Raw genomic sequence first — 22,126 nt, forward strand, 5'->3', positions numbered from 1 at the left:
TTTATTCACGAAAGACAAGCATACATCTGTGACAAAGACTATATTACATACACGTTCATTGTGTTCATTACGCTAAAATCACTCCCCTCTCACCACATACAAACACGTACACACAGACACACACATAAACAAACATATAACCCATAAAGGAGAGAAACATTGCAAATCTTCTCTATAGATTGCCTGGCAGTATGGTTAGCTGGTCTACCGCCCCTTTTCAGAGGCTGTATCGGTAAAATAAACTATCTATAGAAAAACTATTAATCTGACCTCATCGCTGTGTCTACAACACATTTTACAGCACACTTGATATTTTATGCATCATTAGAATGTACAGTATGTACATGGCACAACACTACAAAGCAAGGAAAGGGATCTTAAATGAACAGGAGAGTGAAATTCATCTAACTTTCAAAATATAAATATATTTCCATTATTGTACATAAGAAAACATGAAAATGAAAATGTTGACTGTAGTTATAAAATATGTAAATCAGTGGTATTACATGTATTGATGGCTATATATTTATATGATTGATTATTAATATACTGACTGCTTAGATTAGCATGTGAAATCAGGTAAACGGGAGCAAAGTGAGGTTTTAACTCGCAATGCATTAACCTATCATTGCCAAAGATATATATGGGAATATGGGATAACTTTACAATGACCTGTCAACATTATTGGTAACATTTCTCATGATGGAGGTACAGAAGATCATTTTGTTACAACATTAAATACAGGTTTTCTAGGTCTGTGCTGTTCTTCAGAACCACTTTTAAATACATCAGCACTGCAAGCTACTCACAACGTAAATGACAAAAAATGTAAGGCAAATCGTTATTTCAAGTTACAAAAGAAACCTACTGTCAGCAGACAACAACAGCAAAATCCTTTTGGTGTGATTTGGAAAAATAAGACGTTCAGTTCCGTTGAAAGGACTCATCCAAGTTCACAGTTATGGGCTAACAACGCCACCTCGGTGTAGATGATGATGTGCTTGAATTGTGCTTGCTTTTATCTTGCCATTTTTCCTGTATCTTCTAATGGTTGAGACAGCTCGTACTACAGCTAATGTCACGGTCGTGATATTTAACACAAAAAGGAACAAATGCAGTGGGCTACAAGGTTACAACTCAAATAATTGGTTAGTGGACATCGGTCAGTGTGGATTGTAGTACTACCTTTATATTTTTGCAATTATGCTGTCCAACAAAACTCCCACTTGCAGATCAGGTGACATCAAGACATAGCAGCTCTTCAGAAAATGTGTAATAAACCTCTTCACTTTTGCATGCCAATTTATAGCCGACATTCCCTTCCGTTGTTTATTACTCTACATTCCTTTCAAAAAGTGCATTTTTTCATTCCCAAATAACGATCCCTCCGATTTCCCTTCTTCTTCCCGATGCTGTGACCCACTTCCCTCTTTGTCCTTATCCTCTAAAGAACCATCACAACTTCTTTTCTTTCCTCTTCCCACCCTCGCTCCCTTCGACCTCGCCGACAGCCTCCTCTCTCCGGTGCACGCCACGCTCCTGGTCTGCGTCGCCGTGGCCCCTGGATGCAGAGCGAGGCATCGCAGCATCGTCGCCGTTGCCGGGGCGATGGGAGGTGGGGCGAAGCGCTGCGGAGCAGGTGGAGACGGGTGAGTCCGCCTCTCTGTCGGATCCGGAACTGAAGGTGGGGGATGGAGGAGGCAGGGAGGAGGAGAGGGAGGGCTGGAGGAGAAAGGAAGACATTACTCTACCATACAGTGAACGTTCTCTTTCTTGTCTCTGCCACATACTGTATCTGCGGTCTCGGCTTTGTCACATTTACCTGCAGGGAGACACTGGACTTGTTGTACTTCTCTTTGAATTTAGACATAGCTCCTTTTAGTCCAGAGGATTTCTCTGCCATCTCCAAGGCTGCTCTCAGCAGTTTGGGAGTTTCTGGTCTGAGAGGGCCTGCCGGGACGTGAGAGGGATTCTTTGCCTCTTCTTTGGGTTCAGGTTTCTTTCCCTTGTTGAGCATCTTTCTGTGAGACAGTAAGCAATTCAGGAACAATTTCACAACCCACAAGTGGTGGCCGGACTTCATCTGCACAGGACACATCCAAAGCACAGAGTACAGTGAGGGTAATTGTTGTCGTGGGTGCATTGATGTTTAACCTGGCCTTCTTGCGGAGCAGTTTCTTGGACTCTGGGTAGTGGACCAGGATCTCGTTCAGGTCTTTCTTGTCGAGGATGAAGAGATTGGCAAATCCGTGGGCGATTACGTTTGCTGTTCGCCTGTTACCCCCGCCTACCGCGAGCAGACTGCCAATCACACAAAGCATGGTTAGAAAGGGTATGTTCTACCTCGTTTGTCCCATTAGAATTAGGTAATATATGCATATATATACCGTTGATGGGATCTCACACGTTTTCCTTTTCAAAGGTATTTGTCAAACAGCAGCTTAGATATATATTAAATCTTGTTCAATTGTTGGAAATGTGTAAGCATCTTCAAAGACAATGTTTTCAGTAATCAACCCCTGTGAAAATCCCTTCACCTGATTTCTCCAAAGACCGATCCCGCCCTGAGAGTGACAAACACTGTCCTCCCGTCCGGTCCTCCGACCACCTGCACCTCTCCAGCCTTTATGATGTACATCTCCCGACCCACCTCGCCCTGCGCAACAGAACAGAGGGGGGCAGGAGGTGAGGGGCAGAGAGCAATACAAAAAAGCTGACACGTATAGTCGTCTTCTACAAACAAGTACTTTTCTGCAGACGTAGTCCCCGGGCAGGTAGACAACAGAGCGGAGGCTTTTCAGCATGTCAAAGATCATCTGACGGTCACAACCCTGTTCAGAGGACGGACAGAAAACAGAAGACCAAACAGTGATCTCTGTGACATGTGTCCTGCTTTGTCTCTTACACCGTGCTACTTGTTCAGGTGTCCTACCTGAAAAAGAGGGACTTTGCTGACAATGGAGTAGTTGACGTCTATAGCAATGTCCAGACGCATCTTATCTGGCAACTGATTGAGCAGTTCCTGCTCATCTGGTGGGAGGACAGTGAAAGAAACAGGATGGTGAGACGGTCAGGGGCGGGACATGCGGATGACTGCGCATGACAGTGTTTTCCTTACCCAGCATGCCTTGGGATTGCCAGGTGTAGTTGTACCAGGTTTTGACACGGTTCTGCACCTCTTTGGGTATGCGATAGGAGGACATGTATTTGATCGTGTTGTCCATGCATGTGCGGTAGTAGGTCTGACCTGCCGTAGCTGCACCCACCACGTCACGCATCTGAGAGACAAAACGCGCTTGCCAATTTAACTCCATCCTTCCACAAAGACATTTATAAAGTATGCGTCTTTGCTGCCTGAAGGATATAATAAAGACAATGACACACTAGAGCCTTAAATATGTGGAAGGCGGAGGGCACTAATATCTCAATTACATTCGTGCGCCTACCTGTCCAATCATAATAGAGAAGGCAAAGACTCCAATGAAGTAGTTGATGAGTTGGAAGATAATCTCAAACAGGGTGGTGGGGTCCGGCAGACCACCGATGGTGATCAGGGTCTTCACCGCAAAGTAGTAACAGCGAATGTAACTGAGCAGGGAAAAAGACAGATGCCATTAGAAAGAGGCAAAGAAGGAAAATGAAAATAAATTTAACACGATGGGTTTTAAAATGAATGAGATGTCAAATTATAATCCAAAAATAAAGTTAGAATAAACCAGTAGATATACTGTTGATTATCTGTATAAATATCACAGTAGATGAGTCATTGGCCTTCACTTTGCTCCTTTGGGTTTGACATGTATGTCTTTATCTCAACATCGGTGCACCTTCAAGGCCCTGTCCTCGACAAAAACAAAAACAAAACAAGTGTGTGTGGTTTCATACCACCAACCTGTTGCCTTTGCCATTGTACACCCACACGGTTGACCCTATTCCCGTGAAGTCAGAGCTCCAGTAGTAGAGACAGGCATTACAGTGGAGGCAGTAAAGGAGGTAGGTGGTGGTGCGGATCACTCTGAGAGACAGAAAGCGAGAGAGCAACGCATTTGCAAAAGGAACACCAGACACCAGAGAATTTGTTCATCTAAATGTGAGGAGACAGAGACAGAGCCGTCAGTACAGTAAGGCTGCATTCACTCCTAATCAGGGCAATTTTGGGTCGGTGCATCCGAGGGAAGGTGAGATGATCCTTCGTCTACCTGATGATGTGATGTTTAGAGAAGCTGATTGATTTGACACTCCCACAAAAGGCTGATTGGGTGTGAATGTAGTCTATATTATAAGATACCATCGGGCTGCAGCTGACCTGTAGATGTAGGCTTTGGTCAAGATGGCCTCTAAACGCTCATTGAACTCAAAGAAGGAGTTGATCTAAGGAGGCGTTGACAGAGCAGAAAACAAACAAACATTCAAACAGTTTGGCTTAAGAAATGGCAATCAAACACTTTCAAAAGTAAAATCGGAGTAATTACAATTCTCAAAACGCATATATGCCCCGGTGAAATAACCTTCTCCTTTGTAAGAGGTGGAAATCTGTGTAGAGTTTCTGTGTGCAGCAGCTTATTAGATTTATGTGGAAAGATTCTCAGTGTTTGCCAGACTGTGGGAACTGGAACACAATGTAAAGGTTTGTTTAGAAAGCAGTATAAGACGTATTAAACCTCACCTTGAGCAGCCGGGGCAAGCGAAGGAGAGGGTTGATGCCAGTTTTAAAATAGAAGAGCTCCAGGGGAACAAGACTGGCAACATCAAACTGCAAAACAAGAAGGTACCACCTTGCTCACTGCGTTGCGTTGATGACCGAGTCAACACATAATATTAATCAGCTCGGGTAACTTACTTTGAATCGTTTGGTTGTCATGTAATTCTTTCTCATGTCTTTTTTCTCACACTGTAACAAAAACGTAACAACTGCAGATTTAATTATGATTCTAGTGAAAATGAACTATGTTTGTTGGCATAATTACGTTACTAAATGATGAAACACACGTAGCCCTGAGATGTTTTACTAACCTTGATAAGGTATCAATATCATGTACACTCCTAAATAAATACGACGATAACGGCAGAGATTGTTTCCTGGGATTTTATCTGCGTGTGCCCCCCTGACAGAATTCATGTTCACAGACGCCACCACTGACCACTATGTCACCTCCGCGAATAAACTGCAGGCGCGGCTGGAAGATGGTGATGTCCAAGATGTAAACGAGGTCACACAGGTAGTCGGTCAGCAGCCAGTAATAAATGTTGTCTGGGGTCTGGTAGGGGAAGGCGCAGCGCACCGGGATGAACCACGCGTTCCAGTTCCACGCCAGACAAACCAAAAGCATCCACAGCACGTACATCAGGTCTGAGGAGAGAGCACAAGATGAGAGGACGAAGGAAGTCCGAGCGATGGGGGGGACTGGAAATACTTAGTGGTCCCTACGCATGCAGCGATTCCCTTTAATTGCTGTTAATTACAATGAGAGCATGACAAGGAGCAGCACAAACAAGCAGCGGCTAATCTGGCACCAAACTCGGCCTAATTTGGAGGTTTTCATTTTCATAAAGGAGACGGAACGGTGAAATGAAACTGACATTCACAAAGTCCTCATGAATGTGAAAAAGGGGAAGAGGAAATAACAAGATTAGGAGACAGGTGCCCTCTCAGCAACAAGATACAAGATAGTGCAGCTCATTCTCCTTTACCCCAAACCCATAATGTTTAATAATTTAACTGTGGCAGCATATTAACGAAACATTTTGCTGCATTTTGGTTGAGCAACAAGCAGCTCAGTGCATTTCAATCAATGTGTTGATCAACTGTGAGGCAGAAGAAGAACGAGGAGTTGCCAGATAAAACTGAAGGTAAAGAGTAAAGGAGATCCTACTAAAGAGGGGCGGCGCGTGGTGTTCGGCTGGGTTCTCACTGGTGAAAGGGTCGATGCTGGCAGGGAAGCGGTAGTGCACACAAGCTCGGATCCACCGAGGAGTTTTCACCTTGCAGCACCGGGCAGCCTGCTCCTCGACCACCCCACTCTCCACTCCTCCTCCTCCTCCTCCTCCTGATGGACCTGCCTGTGCCTCCTTCTCTACGCCGTCCACTGGCTGAGCACCGGGAGCAGCCTGAGGAGGAGCTGGAGGGAGACGGCAAAGGGGAAGGAGCAAAGGGTCAGAAGAATTTTCTGAAAGGATCCAAAGAAGAAGGTTCACCATCTCAGACGGGATCACAGTGCTTGAAATCAATTGAAGGGCCGAAAAATGCACCATCAATCATGGGATGTAGGTCCTCCGCAGAAACAAACTGCATTCAACACAACACAATTCTAGTGAATGTGGAACAAATTTGGAGATGTGACAGGAACAAGGACCGCAGCAACGTACACTTTGTTCAGTTCAGCTAACTAAGGGCTGGCTAACTCACAGTGGATGATGCTGTCTTCATCGGAGCTGTCGGGGTCAATGAGTTTCTCCTTTGCCTTCTCTGTTCTCTCCTTGAACATCCGGACCAGCTCCTGAAGGCGGTCGTTGACCACCGTACTGGTCTGACTGGCTGCAGATGCTGGCCGCTCTTTCATTCTTGGAAAGAAATTAAGTTAGATGATGATCACAAAACGTCCATGTTACCTCATATCAGCACTTCAAATACATGCTATTTTGTGTGTGTGTGTGTGTGTGTGTGTGCGTGTGTGCTCACATTTCATCTGAATAGTGCAGGCTGGACTCGCTGGGCCAGGCTCTGACAGGCATTCTTGCTTCATCATCATCATCTTCACTTTGAGAGTGAAGGGTCCTACTGATTAAGTCAAGTAGAGACAGCAACATGGTTGACACGGCAGCCTGACTTCATCATTGCTTCTGTTTGTCAAACTTAAACCTACTGCTCATTCTCTGAAACAAGATGCATAAATGTTAACGCACAGAATATAATTATTTACATGCACTACAATCTGAGTTCATACTCTGTATTCTGTACTGAACAATGAGAACTTAAAAGCACTATTAAATGAGTGAATGAGCTTGATTAATGAATGACTATAGAGTTATATAGACATATATTTATGGTTTGTATCACTATATTTCCATGACAGGGCAGCATGAGATAGATGGATACACCGGTCAACACAGTACTTAACAAGTGGCAAATCTTACATCTTTGTCCAGATAGTCCTACGATTCCTTCCACTACTGGGATGGTCAAAGCGGGGATTAAATGAGTGTGTTCATGAAAAGGGGATCGGGAGAGAGAGAGAGAGAGAGAGAGAGAGAGAGAGAGAGAGATTGTGTGTCGAGTGTGTGCCAGGGAAGGCATGATATTAGTATAATAAGAAACAGATAGAGATAATACATTACAATATTCCACAGGCATGGATAGATTATGAGTGGGGGTGGGGGGGGGGGGGGGGGGGGTCCTGAGCGCCAGCATGAATGCCCACGTTCACTGTGTCTGCCTGAGAACAACACATCCATTCTACTACTAAGAGCTTACTTTCTCAGTCATTCACTCCACACTTCATTTGAGTAATTCTGCATATCTGCGATTGATTTGCATCTCTCTGTATGTTTTGCATGTTTTTGGGGCGTTTTTACATTCTGTGGGATATTTTATACTCATGCAAAATGAGATTTCTTTTCAGTCAGGACCCCTCCCTTAAGGCGCCTAGTTGGTAGGCCCATTCAGTAATCCATCCATGTCGACAGGTAGGTGACAGAGTGATGATAAGTCAGTGGAAGATTATGATGCATCCATTTATTGACTTTGGCTTTGTTCTGACAATACGCTTACACCAGTCAAACAAAAACCGTTCAAATCACGCAAAAGTGAACAGGAGAGAACATCACAACATAACACGAACAGTTTAGCTCCACAACGATACGGACGACTGAGTGTGTTCTGCATAAACACTACAGCGTGTGCTGGTTTGCTTCTTCGTGTGAATCTGGCAGTTCTCACTGTTGTTTACGTGCAAACAGATTTCACAACCTTAGAAAGACGTTCCCGATAATCCTAAAGGACACACCAGGTTTCTGCAGGACACTGAAGTCCAGACTGTACAACAGACAGCAGAGGGCAGTAGATCCATGACAAATAGCACTAAGCACAGGCAAAACATGAAGAATCTCAACCCAAAATGATACATTTAATGATTATTTAATACCATAAACGATAGACATAATTCTATCACTAGAATTATTTATATATTTATAAAGAAATGTTTGGTATTCGTTTTGCCAATAACAATATTCTATAGAATCTCATTTTGGTTGAAAACTCTCCCCACAGAGAAGATTGCACCTTGACATAAAATAACATGCATATGTGTGTTTTTACTGGGGATAAATAATAATGACATTAATAATAATCCATGCAGTTTTCTTACTCTTTAGCTCCTTTACTGTAGATGAACGCATGGGGGGAGAGGAAAAGATTGAAAATGGTGTAATGCACAGCCAAAAGAAACTGTCCGAACTCATCCCCTAAATGTGTTTACTAGTGTTTTCTAAATCAACAGCGTAAACCTCTTGGTAAAATAGAAGTAGCAGTAAGATTCAGGATCATTTGTAAGTAATAGCATTACAGGTAATTCATACCTTTGACGACCTCCGGACGGGGTCACAGGGACGGTGAGGGTTGTAAGTTTGGGGTCCTGAAGGGCGAGGATTTTGGAGCCATTGCTCTGTTCCTCCCCCGCTGCCCCTCCTTTCTCACGTTTCGAGTCAACATCCTCTACGTTGACAGCTGGCCGAAGACTGAGGGTAGAGCTCTCTGGTGAGGTCGAAAAACACATTTTGTGGATGAATAATATATTATTAATAAAGAGCATTGCAAAGTAAGTTTGTGTTGCATTTAGCACCAACGGGACAGCAGCGCCAGCAGCAAAGCACGTCACCAGAGGCGAGGCGGGAGAGTGTGAGAGGGCCTACATCGGGATAATGCCAGAGGATCCACATAGGCCGTGTATAAAAGTGTCCTCGGAGCGGAGAGGACGAGCTTACTCTCCTGGCGAGGAAGTGAGTCCGGCTAATCAGGCTCATGGTGCACTGGCACAGTTCTGTCGCTTTCATGCAGCAAAACTGTCAACAGCCAGTAAGCGGCTCAGCCGGTGCATCGTTTCTTACTGTTTGTTACAGACTTTAACGAAGGTCAGTCAGTGTTTTTTTGAGGATGTTGCGTGTTCAGCACATGCATTGTGCTGTTTGCTTCCCATCCTGCCTCAGCTTACTTGAGAAATGACTGAACGAGACGACACATAAGCAACAATATACAAAAGTCCAACACAACAGTAAACGGCTCATTATCAGGAACACAGGGAATCTGCAATGACATCTGAACTCAATGGACCATTTCCGCTTTGCAAATGTATTTGTTACGGTTTAAGGGCAATCAGGTGCTCTAAACGTGCACTAAAATGGATCTTTCATTTTAGAGCTATTTTACCCTGATGCCACATATTATGATTACTTGTTATGGCTGAGTTCAGGTATCCGCAAAGAAACACCACAGACCAACGCTTTGAACTTGACACTCCTGCAGAGTCACCTGTGGGTCCTATTGCTGAAACGTCTGAGTCGTCTTCAATGAAGAACGCCGGGTTAGAGAGACCCGACAGCTGGTGCGGCGGTGAGAGGAGCTGCTGTGACGGGGGGCTGACAATTGGCGGCAGGCGGGGGTAGGACGGGACGTTGGGCAGTTCGAGGGCGCCACCATTCTGGGAAGATGGAGACGGGGAGCGGGAGCGGAGCTGCGGGTGGTGAGGGTGAGGCAGGGGGGAGTGTCGGGCGAGCTGGTTCAGCTCAACGTGTTGCTGGTTCTTGTCTTGCGTCTGTTTCTGCTGTTGTTGTTGCTGCTGTTGATGTTTCTTAGGCATCTTGAGGCATAAGGCTGTTGAGGCGGTTCTGGACGTTGAGGAAGTACTGCTGCGTTCGGCTGGGAAACTGGGAGAGTTTCTGTGGGATGTTTGAAAGGCTCTCGGGAAGACTGAGGCCTACTGAACCATCGGAGGTTTTGGGCAAAAGCTCCGTCACAGTCTGAGCGATATTTCGGGGGATCTGTGTGAGTCGGATCTGGGAGAACTCTTGGCGCAATTCAGGGGGGAGGTTGGGCAAGAGCTTGGTAACATCGGAGAGCTGGGTGGGGAGCGTAGGCATGGAGGGTAGCCTGGGAGCGGAGATGCCGTTCTCTTTGAAGAACGCGTTGATGTTGCCGAGGCACTCAGAGGTGTGAGGAATGCGCATCAGGCAGTTCTTAAATGCATCACAGCTGATGCGAGCTACAGAGGAGACAGGCAGATAGGCAGATGCACAGTCAGGTAGGATGCAGCCAGGAGATGGCTTCAGCAGACAGGCAGAAAGCGGCAAAGGCAGTTTGACTCATAAAGTCTGACTTCTTTTAGACAAGGAGATATTAATGGCCGTGGCCAACGGTAGTAAAATCAAGTGGTCTGTATGCAGACATGCATGTGTAAAAGCAGGAGTCAAGCAGGCTCAGTCATGAGGCTGCTAATTAGAGCAGGAATATTGCAGCCCATATACAGAATAACGACAAAATATACATCAAATTTGAAAAGTACACACCACCACAGTCATCCCCAGGTGCAGTAGCTTCCTCCTCCTACAATGAACACAAAGCATAGAAATGAATGGCAGTGCAGTGGTCAGGATCACCTGGGAGAAAATAAAGTTTTAAAGAATGACTCGTGCATATAATAATAATATTTTTGTTTTTATAACTTTTCTTGGTACCCAAAGACGCTTTACAGTTTAAATCTAAGTAAGGGAAAACATACAGATAAGAGAGACAGAAAACACTAAAAAAAAAATAGAGCTTGAGAAAACTGAAAATGAGTCATGTAGGGTTTAGGGTTTGAAATCAAGTTTGAAGAGGTGGGTTTTGAGGGCTTGTTTGAATGGGAGCCTGGCGGATTGGGATGGGGAGGAGGCACAGGAATGTACATGTGGCAGATTTATGACAAGATGTTAGCTGTCATGTTGATGCTGGTCAAGGATGATTCTAAAGTAAAACCGCAAAGCACAAAAAAAACTACAAAAACAATGGTATTCCTCCAAAAAGGTCAGGCAGTGCAGGAGGTGAAATGTGTCATGTGTATTAGTCACATGGGTCACGAGGAGAAACAATCATCTTCCTGCATGCTAAACTCATGGACATTACTTTTTCACCAGCTTTGTCCGCGTCAGAGCTTTGAGCGCCTTCCTCTGCTCTCTGCGGCTGCTGGGTCACAGGCTCAGATGCTGAGTTGGCTTCCTGGGGCTCGACCTCTGGCTCAACCTCTGGCTCTGGTTCTGACTCTGGCTCTGATTCTGGTTCGGGCTCCGGCTCAGTGATCTGAACTGGTTCAGGACTTGGAGGTGGAGAGGCGGTGGTCTGCTGCTGCTTCTCTTCCTCTTTTGGCTCTAAATTTTGGTTTTAATTGTAGATTTTATATCAGTCTATCATTGTAGTACATCTGGCTGATGTAAAAACTACAGAAACATACATATAAAATTTTGCGTTATGAAAAGAAATCAGAGATAGTAGTAAATAAGAATGCCGGTACTTGGAATATGGCACGCTACTTTGACATTTGACTCTTTTCTACAATACATGGGATTATTGGTATAGTTAAGAGAAATAAAAATAAAATGTCTGATTCTCTACCTGGTTCCTCCGTCTCCTCAGCCCGGCCCGGTTCTGTTCTGCAATAAAATGTTAAACAAATGATCTTAGAGTGTGAGGTTCCCCACATTGAGCCCACTGTTTAGTCATTTGGTCCAGATGACGGTTGTGTTAAAAGATTAAAAGATAAAAGGTATTTTGAGAGGGAACCTAAATGTACACGTTAAACTTTTAGCTAGTTTGCAAACATGAAACATAAACTCGGATGTTTGCAGCCAAAAGGTTTGTCTGTATTCAGAGAGGTTAAATCCTGTGGTTTTAAGGATGGAAACATCAAAATTAGGTATATGTAGTTTTGAAAACTGTGAAAGCAGTGCAATCATTACACAGGTAGCGTAATGCTTTAAAACCGGGGTTCAACACCTGGGGTGGAGCCACAACACACAGAAATAACATACTATATTATTATCATTATTATTATTATTATTATTATCATCATCATACTATATGTCATTTATATTTCCCTTTAGGGTAGCCTCTTTCCTTTTTCAATATCTGCAGTACTAGCACACATTCAAATTGGATCTGTAAATGTCCAAATACAGACACAGATTAAATGACTACTTAAATGACTGGTTTACAATGGTTGTAAAAGGCAAATCAATTTTGTTGTGTGCTCACTTATTCTTGACTGAACAGCAGTGCCAAACAGAAGCCCCAAAGCACAGGTTACATCCTGACTCATATTACATGTGATACTTGAAGAATGTGTACGCCTTAAGTTCAGTAAATGTTACTACAACACGGATGACTTGGCCCTGTGTCGCTGATCGCATAACAAAGTAAGTGTAAAACAACAACATTCATCATTTAATTACCAACGTTACCCTAAAACATAAACACAATGTCATCATGAGATACTCACTTTCTCTGTCAGTATTCACCTGCGTTTATCGTTAGCGGTCGAGACACAAAATGTCCACGAACATCGAGACGCATTAAGCGGCACAAACTCGGCTGTGAGGTTGTTAAATCCACATCGGGGGATTTCAGAAAAATTTAGAAAAACAACAACATAGACAAATGTTCCAATACATTTCCGACCATCGTTTTCTCTGCGTCTCTGCTGTCTCCAGAAGTGAAACAGCAGCAGGTGCGCGCTGTTACCGGGGTAACCGTTTCGGAGGAGGGGGGGAGTGTGCCGTTACCAAGGGAAGCTGTGGTTGCTATGACACGGCGGTGCGATGCCGAGGCAGAGCGCGGCAAAGATCACATAACGAGAACCCACGGGATTCCACATCCAAATGACTGATGGATCCATGCAGACAGCAGGTCTCCCTGCAAGTAGCTTCACGTCATGCAGCTGCTTGCACTGATGCTTCCACCGAATACATTTCAGAGGGAAATGTTCTGTTCACTCATGGTAATTCATCTGATAAGCTCATGCACATTTTAACAGAAGATGCATTGTTATCGTTTGAACTCATTTAAATCAGCTCTACCGCCAGTAACAATAAATGCATGTGTGCTTTTTTTCTTGCAATCAAACAAAATGGAGTTGATTCTTATACCTCAAAACATCCAACACTGAGTCACTCGCTAAAGTTTCATCATTTGCTCAACAAGTTACTCGAGACAGTGACGACATGTGGAAGTTTCCTCTTATAATAAAGTCATCAGGATGGTTTTTAAGTTTAGAACTCTACATGTATACAATAATATAAAACTATTTCAAGGATCTATTAAGCCAGGTTCAAAAGCACTATTATAAGGGTCAAGGGTTATACAAAGGATTTCAAGGCTGCATTTAAGTATTCTTACTCTGTGACTTGGTCCACTTCGCTCTCCTCCTCTTGTTCCACCAGCAGCCTGGTCACAGGGAGCACGCAGCGCCGCATCACTACACGAGGCGGCTCGGCAAAATACAGAAACGCTGAAACAAACACTTTCTCTCTGTCTAATCGAACACAAGGTCTCACTCGGCTTCAGGCTCCTCTTGCAGCAGTTCTTTGCTCCCCAGCGACAGATTGATGGAGTGCGCCTCACTGGTCATCTGTCTGATGGCCGTCTCGGCCGTCTCCCTGGCCACCTCTTCAGCAATTCGCGCCACGTCCACGCGCTCCTGCAGCAGACTAAAGACACACGCTGATGTCATTGTGCTGTGGGATCACTGGTTGTAAAATGGTAAATGGAAAAAAGGAATGGGAAAGTTGTCTTCCGATCACACAGCAACAAATCAAGACATATAGCAGGAAGACTATAAAAGCATAAAACACCCACTAAAAAGTAGAGGCTTGTTTTATTGTTACTGTTTTGCAGAAGACTTGAGCTAAAGTGTCCCTAATCCTCTGAGCTATATATCGTAAATGATGTTTGTGGGATGTTTTTTAGGGTTTGCAACATGATTTTTTTGCAGAACGGCAGCATGTTGGCCAACCTGGAAACACTGGTGTTATTGACTTGACAGGGTGCAGGACTGTGACCATTTTGCAGGAGCTTCCCATTTCTAATACTCGTGAAAATGGTCTGATCACCTCCATCCCCTCGTCCTCCGCCCGTCTTACCGTTCCTCCATGTTAGCAAAAGCAACACCTTCGGCCTCCTTCTTGATGTTTTCGATGAACGGCGTCCAGCGGCCCGTCTGGGTCTCGGCGTCTTCTTGAGATCTTCCCGCGCTGTCTGGGGATTCTGGCTGCGGGTCGGCTTGTGGCGGCCGCGTCACTTCCTGCTCTTGATTCGCTGGAGTCAGTGCTGCGGCCTCGGACTGATCTGGGAGTTTATGCTGGTCCTCGTGGTCCGAGTCCACGTCTTCTAGGACCATGTCAGGTTTGAGTTTGGATGAAGCTGCAAGAGGGTGACGAGCACCGGCGTGTGAGTAGGTGAGTAAGAGGGGACGTGCGGTCGACATTGTAAATGTTGTAGGTGGATTTGGTATTTGGATGTGTGAAAAGAAATGGGCACACAGACCATGCTGGATTTGAAATTTAGATTTATATATCCACTGAATATACCAAAACGGATTGCGAGCAGGACTGTTAATAACACAGGTACATAACGCTGTATTCACATTTCAAACTGCTCGCTTTTTGAAAGGCAGAAAACATCCAGTAGATATTTTCTTATTGAACTGAACTCGATATGTAGAATATTCGGGAGGCAATGGAAAGTGTTATTGATAAGGAACCACATGACAGGATTGAACATTTTATCTTTATTAGTCCTGTAGAATCCTAACATTACAGTGTCTAATCAGACAAATAAACGTTGAAATTGTTGACCGTCTTGCAGAGAAGAAGGTCAACAATTTTAATGTGCGCAAATATGGTTCATTTAAATGAAGTCAAACCTTCTGAAACAACACCTCACCAAGTCCCCAGGCCACATTTCACAGTTCGATAAGTTGAACATAAAAACCAATGAAATAGGCTTATGTCTGTGTCTGGTTATGAATGCAACTTCAATCTAAGCCGTTACAAAGCTAACTCAAACTGTTGATTGATTAAGAAACAAGCTAAGCGCTATGATTAGCAGATTGTTAATGAGCAGGAATTACAGTTACAAAATATAAATATAATTTCCAGTAAATGTCAAATATAAATTTTGATATCGTTTATACTTTGTCAAAAAGATAACACAATGATAAATTAACATAGCTGCCATTTTATTTGTAGATCCAGATTTCTGTTAATGGAATGTGAAAAATTAGACGTCTTATAATAATTCTTGTATCTAAATCAATAACAAGTAAATTATATTTTGTTGATCTCCTGTTGCTGTATCATGTAAAGATACAGAGAGAAATATGAAAATGGCAACATGAATATAAAGTGTACATTGCCATAGCGTAAAGCACAATAAAGTCACGTAAAATGTTCTTTCTGCAATCTTTTGCGAATGAAACTTGCAGCAGTTTCAATAAAATGGCAAATGTGCAAAGTTCAAATCAAAGAATAAACCTCATCTAATTCCCCTACATAATTTACAGTATACTTTCTATGTCAATGCACACGTTTCAGTTGTAATACATTCATTTGAAACTGTACAAAGTACAGTAAGGTGAGCAGAATATATCTCAATATTCTTGTGTTATTTTAAAGCTGCCTAACTGTGCTGAGCTGCACGCTCCACAGCACCTGTAGCTCTCCCAGTGGTACAATATGTATATTAGCATATGTCTGTCTGGGAGTCAGAGCGTCCCCCAGTCGTCTCCTCCTGCTGTTTAAGGGGCTCGCAGCGCCTTCCCCCCTGAAACAGAAGGAGAAGAGGGACCGAGTTAGGCTCCGACCGTCCGACCAAAACACCTCTTCAACAACTATGAGGGGGAAACGCCACAGGGTGCTTCAACGCTCCAAATACTGTCCACGCACCCCATGTTATTAAAGAGATGTTTTCTATTAATTGCAGCATTGCTCTCCAGAGAAACATCGTCTAGACAACACTATGTGAGATCTTCCTGATCGAACTGTGAATTGTGGCATTTGGGAGCAGTAATACTGACAAGAAAATTGCAATCAGTTTTTTGTTTTTTTTTACAGACTACAGGAAAGTATTACTAAGTAAATAAACATACCTTTCCGGAGAACTTCAGTTGCATTCTAGGTGGGAAAATGAAAATTTGTTTTCAATATTGTGGCACCAAAACTCACAAAATATTGGTGGAAAAGAAAGGTTTGTTTGAAAGACGAGAAGGAAAATGTAATTATTAATTTATCCCCTTGAAGTTACCTCAGGATTATCTCTGGATGGAAGTGCGGGCTGAGGCATCTTCAGGCCGAGTCCTGACACGAACCAGCCAACCACACTGTCAAGAGACAAACTACTTAACGGTACGCACCTTAGACACAAATTGTTCCTTTTTGCATTTTCCAACATCATTGTCTTTAATTTCAATGTATTTTTCCCAAAAAACATCAGTAGAGCCAGTCGGCGTAGACATCTCATGTTCATGTGCGGTCATTGTAAGATGGATGGAGGGATAACGTGTTAATCCAATTAAAGCCTCCACGTCTAAAGCTTCCTTTGCTCAAGCTAACGAACAAACTTTTTGTTTCCCATGCACGTGTTATTTTATATTCTATGTTGTCTTGGAGTCTGATAAAATAGGACAGTGGTGGATGAAACCTACGCTGAGGCCTTGCTGTCAGTATCCAGCGAGATTCCACTGAGAGACTCGGGTGGTGGAGACAAAACTAGAAGGAGGGGAAGGACACGCATTTCAGTGTACAAAGCAACAATCCATCCAGTTAAGTCACAATATGTCCAGTCTGTGTCTGTGTATTGCAGCGTGTGTTTGTACTTTTGTCCAGAGAGGAACGGGATGCTTTGCTTGATGGCTCAATGAGTACGGCACCAGGGGGCAGTAAAATTGGTTGAGGGACCATGCGCTTTATCCACGTCACCACACTGTCGCAGAAAAAAAAAGAAAAGTCAACCCATTACGCTTATTGTTCTTTTAACTATCTGTATTGGTGCGTGTGTGTGTGTGTGTGTGTGTGAGAGTGATTCAGATTGTCCATTAAAATCCAGCTGAGGTACTTTGGACACAGCGACACATCAGGTGCTGTTTGATATGTGTTGCTGTGTGAGGGTTCAGGTGCGTCTTTGTAAATGTGGAGTGAAAGGTGATTTGTACTCACTTTGGAGGGAACTGAGGCGTCTCCACCTCCGACTCGTCCTCCGACAAAATCTCCACCACTGGGATGTGTGGGAGGGGATCAAAATCTTAAAGGCAGACAGACCGATCAGAGAGCAGTACTCCGTAGTCGGGATTGAATAACTTGAATGGTTCATTTTTATTCATTAATAATTATTTTAACTTTCAAACTATGTTTTTGTTCGGCAAGAAAAATTATTTTGACAAATGATCAAGGAACCTACCTGGCATTGTTTCGACTTCATAAATCTGGGACAAACAAGATACAAAACTCAGTTCAAATCAATCCGAATGATACTGGTTAGGTTTTCTTTAATTTCTTGTATTATCCTTGATAAATGAAGATAAATACTAAATCCATTGTGAATGTAAGGCGGTTGTCTGCTATTCGTGCGTCTCCCTTTACTTTAGAGTGGACTACATGTGGTGCTCATTGGAGCATGAACCTCACACTCCCTTTTATGACCATACCTACAGTTTAACATGTGGAGGGAAAGTAGGGACAGGATTCATCCTTAATATAAATATTTCAGTATCGAGCATTTGGCTACATTACATGATGAGCTCGGTTAAAGGGTTGTCGCATGGAAAAGCTTTTGTAAATGCATGGAAGTGGAGGGGTTTAACCCGGCAGAACCTTTGAAGCCTCCTTTATAGACTGAATCCTGACATATAATCAGTCTTATTACTGGTGGGGCAGTATTAAGTGGCCTGAGTCATTTGAGTTCCTAGACCAATCTTCTTGTTGCTGCTTGGATGAATTACTTGCACTAACTTTATGAACAAAAACACACGGTTCCTATGTTGGAGTCTTGGTTTCTGACCTAGTGTACTACATGTAGATGTTTGGATGTTATTGGATTGTTTACATTTTTTATTTTTGTTTTGGAGTACCGTATTTAAGATATTGATCTGGTGAAATTTAACTGTGTATCTGAAGTCCTCGTGTCTCACCTCGGTGGGTTCGTCATTGTTGTCTGTCTCCTTGTACTTTTCCTCAGGCTGAGGCAACACCTTGGTCAGACCCTGAGTCACCCAGCCTATCACTCCAGACCTAGGAGAATGAAAGAATGTAGTTGATCTTTGCAGGTATGTATTTTGTAATATGTACGGTAATCCGCGCCCACAGTACCTTTCTCCATCCTCTCCTGACTGTGGTGGTGATCCCAAGAAAGAAATAGAGAATGACAAAAATGTTGAACATACTGCAAATGAAATGGCTTTTCAAAAGTTGGCTTTATGACCGAGCACATATTTCTTCTAAAATGACAGAAATACTGGCTTGTGCTGTATTTTGAATGTTTTAAAGTCTATTGTGTGTGTATTTCTCCACTTTTTTTCTCTGAAAATGTGATCACCTTTGTCTAAAAAGCACTAGCTTCCCTTCTAGTGAGAACCTGACTGGCTGACAGCATTTTATAAAAGGTAAACAACAGTTTACCAGTCTAAGCCTTTACGAGCAAATATACGTTTAACGGGATACAAGATGAGAAAGAAAACACCTGAATATGAGACATGTCTCCTCACCCTGGCGTCAGAGTTGGACCTGCTGAGTCGAGGGGAACCCGAAGGTTGAGGCAAGGCGCTGACGAACCCATTGGACAACCAGCCCAAAACTCCAGCTTGGGCCTGGCTGTAGAGCAGGTAACGAAAGACACTCAGTATGTGTTCACACACGCACACACATTAAGGCATTCAGAGAAGCTAGTGGAAAGACACCTTTACCTCTCCGCAGAATCACCCTCAGAGTTCTTCTGAGGATTCTTCCTGGTTGAACAACCAGTGGGGGTCTTGGCAGCGTCGTCTCTTTCAGGAGTTTCAGGGACTTGTGGGACCACTTTCACCACCCAGTTAAACATCCTGTTGAACACACACACACACACACACACACACACACACACACACACACACACACACACAGTCAACTAACACAAAGACCATCATCAAACATGATGTCTTATCTGGGGGCGAGAGAGCACTGTTGAATTTGTTTTATGACTGAATAATAAATTAGGTCGCTATGCTGTGGTCCATAGAGGGCAATTAGGCATGGCCCCACCATGAGCGATTATTTATTATATATATTTTTTGTTTATTCTATTAAAATACATTTTCAATATTTGTTTTTTCGTCATACTACGCTGCGCTCTCGTCAGGTCGAGACTCGCAACGCGCCGTTTAACAGCACAACAAGAGCGACGACGAGCGGTGTCCTTCCAAGAAGACGCGACCCGAACTCGTACGAGACAAGAACTTTGCCGGAGAACCTAGAGGTAAAACAGCTGGACCCAGATCAGCCCGACCTCACAACCAGAAAATGGACCGGCGTGAAAGGGAAGCCGCACATACGGCGCTTCTGTAGAGACTTCTACACCTGGATGTTTAGCTAGCTAGTTAGCTACATGCTAACGCCGTAAATTCGCGCGCCGCGCTTATGACGTCACCGTGTTAAAGTTCCCAGCTACCCAGTTGCGACGCACACAGGACGGCGGCGAGGACACACAAGAAAACAGGCACAATTTAACCAAAATAATCCATTGTGGGGCTTTTGAGTTTGGTTTTCCTCTTAATATCCTTTAATATATTATAGTTAATTATAATAATTGTATGGTAGTTATCATATTCTGAATATTGCTGTTAGTATATATTCATTAATATACTAATTTTTTTGAATTTATTATTTATTATGTTGAACTGTTGGAATAAATGTTGAATATTTAACTGCAAAAGAATAATGCGTGTTTTTGCATTGAATCATACTGGGATATTTACTGAAACTGATTGGCTGGCCCTACCCAAAAAAAAGAATCCACTTGTCCTTTTTCAGCAACTTAACTCAGGGAAGAGACAGACAGCTAGTGGAAGGAAACCAGGAGGCAGAGGCACAGGGAGGAACCACCCCAGCTGTGCAACATAAACTATACTTTACCAACACCTACTTTGCCACACACGACCGACGGTCCAATGTGGAGGGGAAAAAAGGCAAACTGGTGCAGTAAACAAATTCAAGATAATGATTGAATTAAAAAGATGCATTTACAAAGCCAGCTTTAATCTCAAATGTCTCTTAATCACATCACCAGCTGCTTCCCTCAGGAAACAAGTAAGGTCTACGTAATAAATCCAACTTGGGTAATGAGCTGAGAAGACATTTATTGTATCAATGACACAACGAAAAAAAGGCAGAAACAATCTATGCTTCTGTCTGTCCAGAAAATAAATTACTTTATATACAACTAATCGAGAAAACAAACCCTAAAACGTCAGAGTGAATTCTCTCCAATAATCCACAGCTTAATTCATGGATAAAACTACATTTGAACATATCTGTTGCAGCCGAACGTGCAGTCTACACAAAGTGAAGCCACAGCATTGGAGGGTAGAAAATGATGATGTCACAGCTCTCAGGAGTGGTCACATGGTTCAGCTGTGGGTTTGGCTTTCTATCTGGGAATCATTTCCCAGAAAATCTACTAGCAACGTCTTACAAAGCGGTTTGAGCTGTTGTTGTGATCAAATTGTGTGACAAACTGTCCCAATCAGCAGAGATCAGCGGGGCCTCTTCACTGTTCCATCGGATTAAATACTGCAGCTCTGGCCCCCAACTAATCTACAGCTTTCTTCTCTGCTTAAGGCCTGGATCAACTCCTGAGATCGTTTTCAGTGATCTAAAGAGCATAAATCAGAGGAAGACCCCCCCCAGCCCTCTAAGGATATAGGCATGTTTTTAGATCAGCAATGACTTGTGCATGTCGGCCCTCTCTGTCCTTGCCAATCCTGCCAATACAGACTTTTACAAAGCCACACCGAAGCTGCAAGACAACATCTAATCACCCACCCATCATTCACCCTCTAAGCGACTTCCCCCGCTGTCTCTCCACCAAGACACAGGTCATCACAGCGAGCAACTCAAATCAGCTGTCAGGTATCGATTCACATCTGTCCTCTTGTTTTTGCTTACCTGCGTGTCTACAGGTGGTTCTGCATGCCGACGGCGTGGAGATCCAGAGTGCGGCGCAGCCAGCACAGGTCTGCTGAGATTTCCGCACTGGCCGCCCGGGGCTAACGGGATTACTCTGCACAACCTGAAGGTCAAGGCACAATCCTGGACTGTGAGCCATCGCAGATTAACAGCAGAGAAACGTATCGCCAGGACGTCTTTGTGACCTACATAATGTTACACCCCCCCCCACCCACCCGCCCACAACCAACAAGTGCTGACTAACTATAAGCACAGAGAGCAGGGAGATAGACTATGTATTCTATACTATACACCAGCATAGACAACAGTGTGTTTTAACCTGGCTCCTAATTTGTCATTCGTAATCAACACATTGCCTTCTTTGGGATGTATACGGTTTGTAAAGGGAGATCACTTGTTTCACTGTACACCCAGTGCGTCCCCTCCACCCTCCTCCACCCTGTCACCCTATCATCTCCCACCGCATCCTGATTATAGTTTGATCCCCGGCGACTGACGCAGGGCCGCTCGCTGACTGACCAGCAGTGAGCTTTACAAACCTTTTTACTCCGTAGCAGTGTAGAGGACTCGTTCAAAGGAAGGTAAAGCTTGTTAGAAAGGCTCAGGGTCTGACCGGGCCCCTGATGAGCTACTTCCTCTCATGTCAGCCCCATGAGCACAAGGCTACGCAAAGCTTTTCTTCTATTTTTGAAAATGAAGCCAACCACATCTCCAATATGGCTTCAGACATTTAACAGCAGGTCAAAAGGCACTAAGTCCATTAACCTTGCTTCCTTACTGGTGGTACACTGCTGGTAGTTTATCTGAGTAATGTTTTTTCACTCTCCCCTACAATACCGAGGGAAATATATAATTTTTTAAAAGCAAACTCAACTTATTCTTACTTGACAGTTAT

The 22,126-nt window shown here is 43.7% G+C and overlaps 1 pseudogene; it reads right to left on the minus strand.

Moving 5' to 3' along the window:
- Window positions 1-42: 42 nt before the first annotated feature.
- On the minus strand, window positions 43-21,332 carry LOC119196029 (cyclic nucleotide-gated cation channel beta-1-like; annotated as a pseudogene).
- Window positions 21,333-22,126: the final 794 nt, after the last annotated feature.

This window comes from Pungitius pungitius, chromosome 6, assembly GCF_949316345.1.
Source record: "Pungitius pungitius chromosome 6, fPunPun2.1, whole genome shotgun sequence".
In the NCBI taxonomy this organism is placed as follows: domain Eukaryota; kingdom Metazoa; phylum Chordata; class Actinopteri; order Perciformes; family Gasterosteidae; genus Pungitius; species Pungitius pungitius.